This window comes from Gymnogyps californianus, chromosome 3 (genome assembly GCF_018139145.2).
Source record: "Gymnogyps californianus isolate 813 chromosome 3, ASM1813914v2, whole genome shotgun sequence".
Classification (NCBI taxonomy): Eukaryota; Metazoa; Chordata; class Aves; order Accipitriformes; family Cathartidae; genus Gymnogyps; species Gymnogyps californianus.
In genome coordinates this window covers 83,599,980-83,604,913 of record NC_059473.1, presented here as the reverse complement: position 1 = coordinate 83,604,913, position 4,934 = coordinate 83,599,980, and the positions used below count along the sequence as shown (strand labels likewise).

The following is a 4,934-nucleotide window of genomic DNA, read 5'->3' as shown; positions in this document are numbered from 1 at the left end:
AGTATATTTGTAGCAATATAAGCTTTTATATATATATATAGAATAACAGAGCCTGACAATTCTATATTTAAGGATAATTTTTCTGTCTCTTTAACAGTCACACACTTTGTAAATGCTGCAAGCCACAATTCACTATTGTTCTTGAGAGAAGTTGTATATAGTACATAAATCCATTGCATTTCCCTGTTACACGGAATTGCTTGCTGTCTAGCTCCCAGCTTCCAATAGCCATAGGACAATTCTATTCTTTGAATAAGTTCTTACTTATTGACTGGCTTTTAGTGAGCACATACTGGAAATCGATAAGAAGATTCTTTTTTTAGCAGTCATTTTGTCAGGCCTATAAATCAGAGCACGGATGTGGAGACCCTGAACATGGCTGGCAGCAACATGACATACTCTTTCTTTTTTTAAGGTCAGTATAGGCCGTCGGTTTGTAGCTCTCATGGGTGACTTCCAATGCTTTTAAAATCGTCAATTAGTTTGTTTTAGTGCCAGCAGTACGTCAAAGATCTTTGAACACAAAAGACTATTTGTATTCTTGATATGCATATAATAAAATTTATTGTAGGATCTATTCGTACAATGTGGTAGTTCCAAACCACATCTACTGCAACTTAATGCAGAACAAAATATCCAACACAAAATACTGATCTCAATCATAAACCTTCTGTTTTCTATTGTAAGCACTGAAGCTGCTGTTTCTCATTGCTGAAGAAGGACTGCTACTGATCCATAAAAAGATGACTGTCTGAGCAGTTTTAAATTCTCTCCATTTACCAGTATCCTGAGACACATTTGTGAGATTGCTAAGAAGTTGCTGAGGACAATGGATTCCACCAGCATCTTATTGTTTTCACCATTTATGTCCTTGAGCTCTTGCAAGAAATTATCCAGAGATGCAATAATTTGTTTTGAAGCAGAAGTTTTACTGCTGACTAGGTCTGTAGTTTCCAGGTAAATATTTTCTTGCCCAGCAGTGATGGTGGTCTTCAAACTTCCATTTTTTGACAGTATACCAGCTAAGTTCTTCTGTATCTCCTGTGCCAACAGGTCCAGCTGGCTTTGCAGTGAGGACACTAATTCATTTGCGTTCTTTGTATATACAAACTTTGCCATTTCCACTTCTCTTAAATTCTCACAGTATTTTGCAGCTGAGAAAAAACACTGGCTGTTTCTTCCTGGAATTTTTTCAGAGTGAGACAGAGATCTTCTAAGAAGATATTAATTTCTTTTTATGGCCCTCCATCTCATCAGCCACAGCAGAAAATTTCCTCATGTTGTTCTGAAACTGACAGTTTAGTTCCAGGACAATTTCCACCATTGGTGTCAAGATCTTTAATGCTCTTCCTAATCCACATATATGCTCCTCAGTCAACCTCAACAGCTCAGCTTTACTAGCAAATGGCAGTGTCATATTTTGTAATATTTTTTCAGACATACAAGCAAGTTCAGTGGTTAGCAATTTTTTAACAGGGGCAAAAGACATTGATACAACTAATGCAAATACATTAGCTGCTGAACAACTGGGAGATCGGAGGCCACCTATAAAATATGTGTAAGATGTCAACATCTGTTGCTGCTTCAGACTGTTCTCACTAACTGAGTCTTGTATTTTATTGAACAGAACATTCATTACTCCTGCAAATGTATTTGGACAATAGCATTGTGTTGATCAACAGCCTTCTTATGACCCAGTTTTGCATAGATATGTCTTTTGTATTAACAGTACTAACCAAATGGCTAGCTGTGCCATGAAGTTTTTCTTTGGTGTTTTCCAAAACTGAACCCATGTATTCTTTCTCAGCCAGAGGAACCTTGGTTTCTTGCAGATCTGTCTGTCTCTTTCAGTTCTTTCTCCTTGATTTGCAGATCTGTTTTCATTGTTAAGCTTCGCTTTTATTAATTGTGAATGGTTTAGTAATTGTTTTCACTTCCTCTTCCATGACGCTGATTATGTCAATATACTCTGCAACTTGTTCTTCCTGAGCTGTCAGCTTTCCTTTAAGGGCTTCATGAATTTTCAATGAAAATATAGATTCCATTTTAGTCTTGTGCAGCACCGAGGTCTCCTTTTAGATGCTCAACCCCTTCAGTATCTTCCTTAATAATAGCTCCTTTTGGCAGCTGCTGGTTAACTTCAGGCTTCATTATGTTCTTTGCCCTGTGAGCATACGCCAGTGTACTCAATGTTTCCTCAGGATTTATAGATGTGGGAGAAATTGTGGCAATTATCGACGTTCTTCGTTGTTCTCCAAGAGAGTCTTGAAGGATTCTGTTAAGATTCTCTGTATCTCCTTCCACAAGAGCAGTAATAACTTTCACCAGTCAGAACAGACTACTTGGTATTTCCAGCTTCACAAGCTCTTTTATCAACTGCCCCAAACTGAAATGTTTTCACTTCCTGCAAGATCAACCAAGTTTATCTTCCCAGCTCTAACAAGCTCTTCTCCATCTGCTCTGGTTTCTTTCATATGGATGGTAACTGAAAACACAGAGTAGGATCAACTGGAATATGCATTCACGTAAGTAGCTGCAGTAGTTCTTTTTGCTGCACCTCTTTCCAAGATTTGGTAGGCTTCATTTTTGTTGTGTACAAGTATTTCTTCCAAGCCTTTCACATTTACACCTGTCTTGTTTATGGGATCATCAAACATCTGCAGTCTTTCTCCAGCACTGGTAATAGGATTCAGAAGATCAAAAAGGCCTTCATTATAGATTTCCAGAAGAGGGACTTTTACAAAAAAATCCAGTATCAATCTCTGTGAGTTCTTCTAATACTCGATACAATGTATTGTACCTGGTAGCAAATCCTCTTCCCAAGCATGTTCTTCATTGGGGCTCCCCTTAAATTGGAAAGTCTTTCCAATACCAGTTTGGCCATAAATGATCACTGTACAGTTGTACCCATAATAACTTCATCCAAAATGTGACAACGCTCCTGTACATATCAGTTATCCATGACTGCTCCAGTGCAGACTCTAACTTCTTTTCTTGCTTGATCACAGTCTACAAAAGCGTAGGCACTTGCTTTACATCCTGAGGCATTAAAATGCCTGCAGCCATACCACCACCTGCATGTTCTTGCCCTTTGCATTCTTCATGTAGCCACTTCCCCGGAAGCGCAAGGAAGCCATGCTGGGTCTCTGGGCCAATCTGCCAGGGAAAGAAGCAAAGCAGTGACTTTCCCGTAATGCTTTTGCAGCTCCTCAAGCTCCAGCCAACTGTCCGCTGCTCACATTCTGCTCACCTCAGCCACCAGCACTGCGCTTCCTGCAACTCCGCACTCCAGTTCCTGCCAAGTTTCTAGTTATAGTGGCTCAGAATTTTCTGAGTATAGGGAGACTCTGCTCATCACTTACCTAGTCATGCCCACACTGTGCAGTGCAGAAAGGTGTGGACATGTTTAAGCTAACACTGATCAAAACAGCCGTGGAATAAAAGGTAATGTAGCCACAACAGGTTTGTGTTGCACGTGAGTTAACTGGCCCTGATACGAAGTGGTGGCCCTCTCTTTATGCCTCTGTTTTGAAACAGAAATGGGCCTCTGCCTGGTATTGCACTGCATCAGCACCAATCTGCTTGAAGCTTGACTTGGAGAAGCTTTGCATTACTACACAAAAGGCACCATATACAGCATCTGGTGCTGTGCACTCTCTGAACTGACTTCCAGTTTTTACTGTCTGCTCTGCAGATGAGGAACCGTGGTATTTCTAGATGCCTTTCGTGGACACCTTACAGCAGAACAACTCACCTGTCAGTAGGCTTAACTAAAGACCCACACTCTGAAAAATGTTTTAGGGAATTGTCATCTGAAAAAGGCTTGAACTCCTCTGATGTGACAGGTATGTAAAATTTAATATGGAGCTATATTGGAGATGGAGGCAGAGATTTTTGGGATCTACTGTTTTTGTATTAACTGTACAGATCAGAAAACAGGAACTGACTCCTAAGAAAATCCAGTAGCAAGATGCAGACTCTGCTCAAAACTAGAGCTGCTCCATGCAATTCTCAAAATAGTATTTCCTCCTATATATTAAAGCACTGTCCAGTCTTGCTAAATTATATGAGTGGCTCACTAATCATTAGATTTCTTTTTTAATTCTCCTAAACGTTCTTCACAATCATGGGATCAGTTAGAAGATGGGGGAAGAAAAGCTCCCACCACCTCACAGTTCCATGAGGCAAGGTTGTAAGAAAAGCGCTGTTACTGAGCCTCATTGCAAAGCCGGGTACTGTGTCCCTGCAAAGCCGGCATCTGGAATAACACACGACTGCAGTATGCCTGGGTGCAGCAGTTTTGTCTCAGAGAGGTGTCCCTCGTCACTCTTGCAATAAGGTTTTTAAAAAGCCACATCAAAATCCTTAATAGGATAATAAAGCACTGATGCTCTAATATCCTAGGATGTAGGGCTCAGGCCCTGCCCCTGCAGCGGGCCTGCCCTTCTGGAGACCTCTCCCTTTCCAGCCATATTTCTTGTCCTAAAATCCTCCTTCCCACCTCCCCCTGGCTGACAACCCTCCTGACCCCGCTGTCCCTGTGGTGATCCCGCCTCTCAGGTGCTCTGCCCACAAACTTATCGCTACTTCAAGGGCTTGGCCAGGCCTTCTCCCTCCAGCCCTCCCGCAGGGCCGCGGCCCCGGCGGGCAGGAAGCCTGTAGCGCTGCCGGCGGCGGCCTCCTCCTCCCGGGGGCACTGTGGAAGCTGACGGCCCTGCAACGCCTCGGGAATAACCGAGAACCGGCGACAGGATCCCGCGGCCCAAGCCCGGCCCCTCCTCCGGCAGGTGCGGCCCTACCGCGCCGGGCCGCCGCTGCGCACTGGGCGGGGCGGGGAAGCTCCTCCTGCTCCGGGCACCGGAGCCTCACAGCCGGGACGGAGGGTCTGCGACGGGGGAGCTTCTTCCCCGCGGCTCGTCCCCCCCGCTGCCGTC

The 4,934-nt window shown here is 43.5% G+C and overlaps 1 pseudogene; it reads right to left on the bottom strand.

Moving 5' to 3' along the window:
* Nucleotides 1-655: 655 nt before the first annotated feature.
* Nucleotides 656-3,137, bottom strand: LOC127014533 (kinesin-like protein KIF11-B; annotated as a pseudogene).
* Between the last annotated feature and the right edge of the window lie 1,797 nt (nucleotides 3,138-4,934).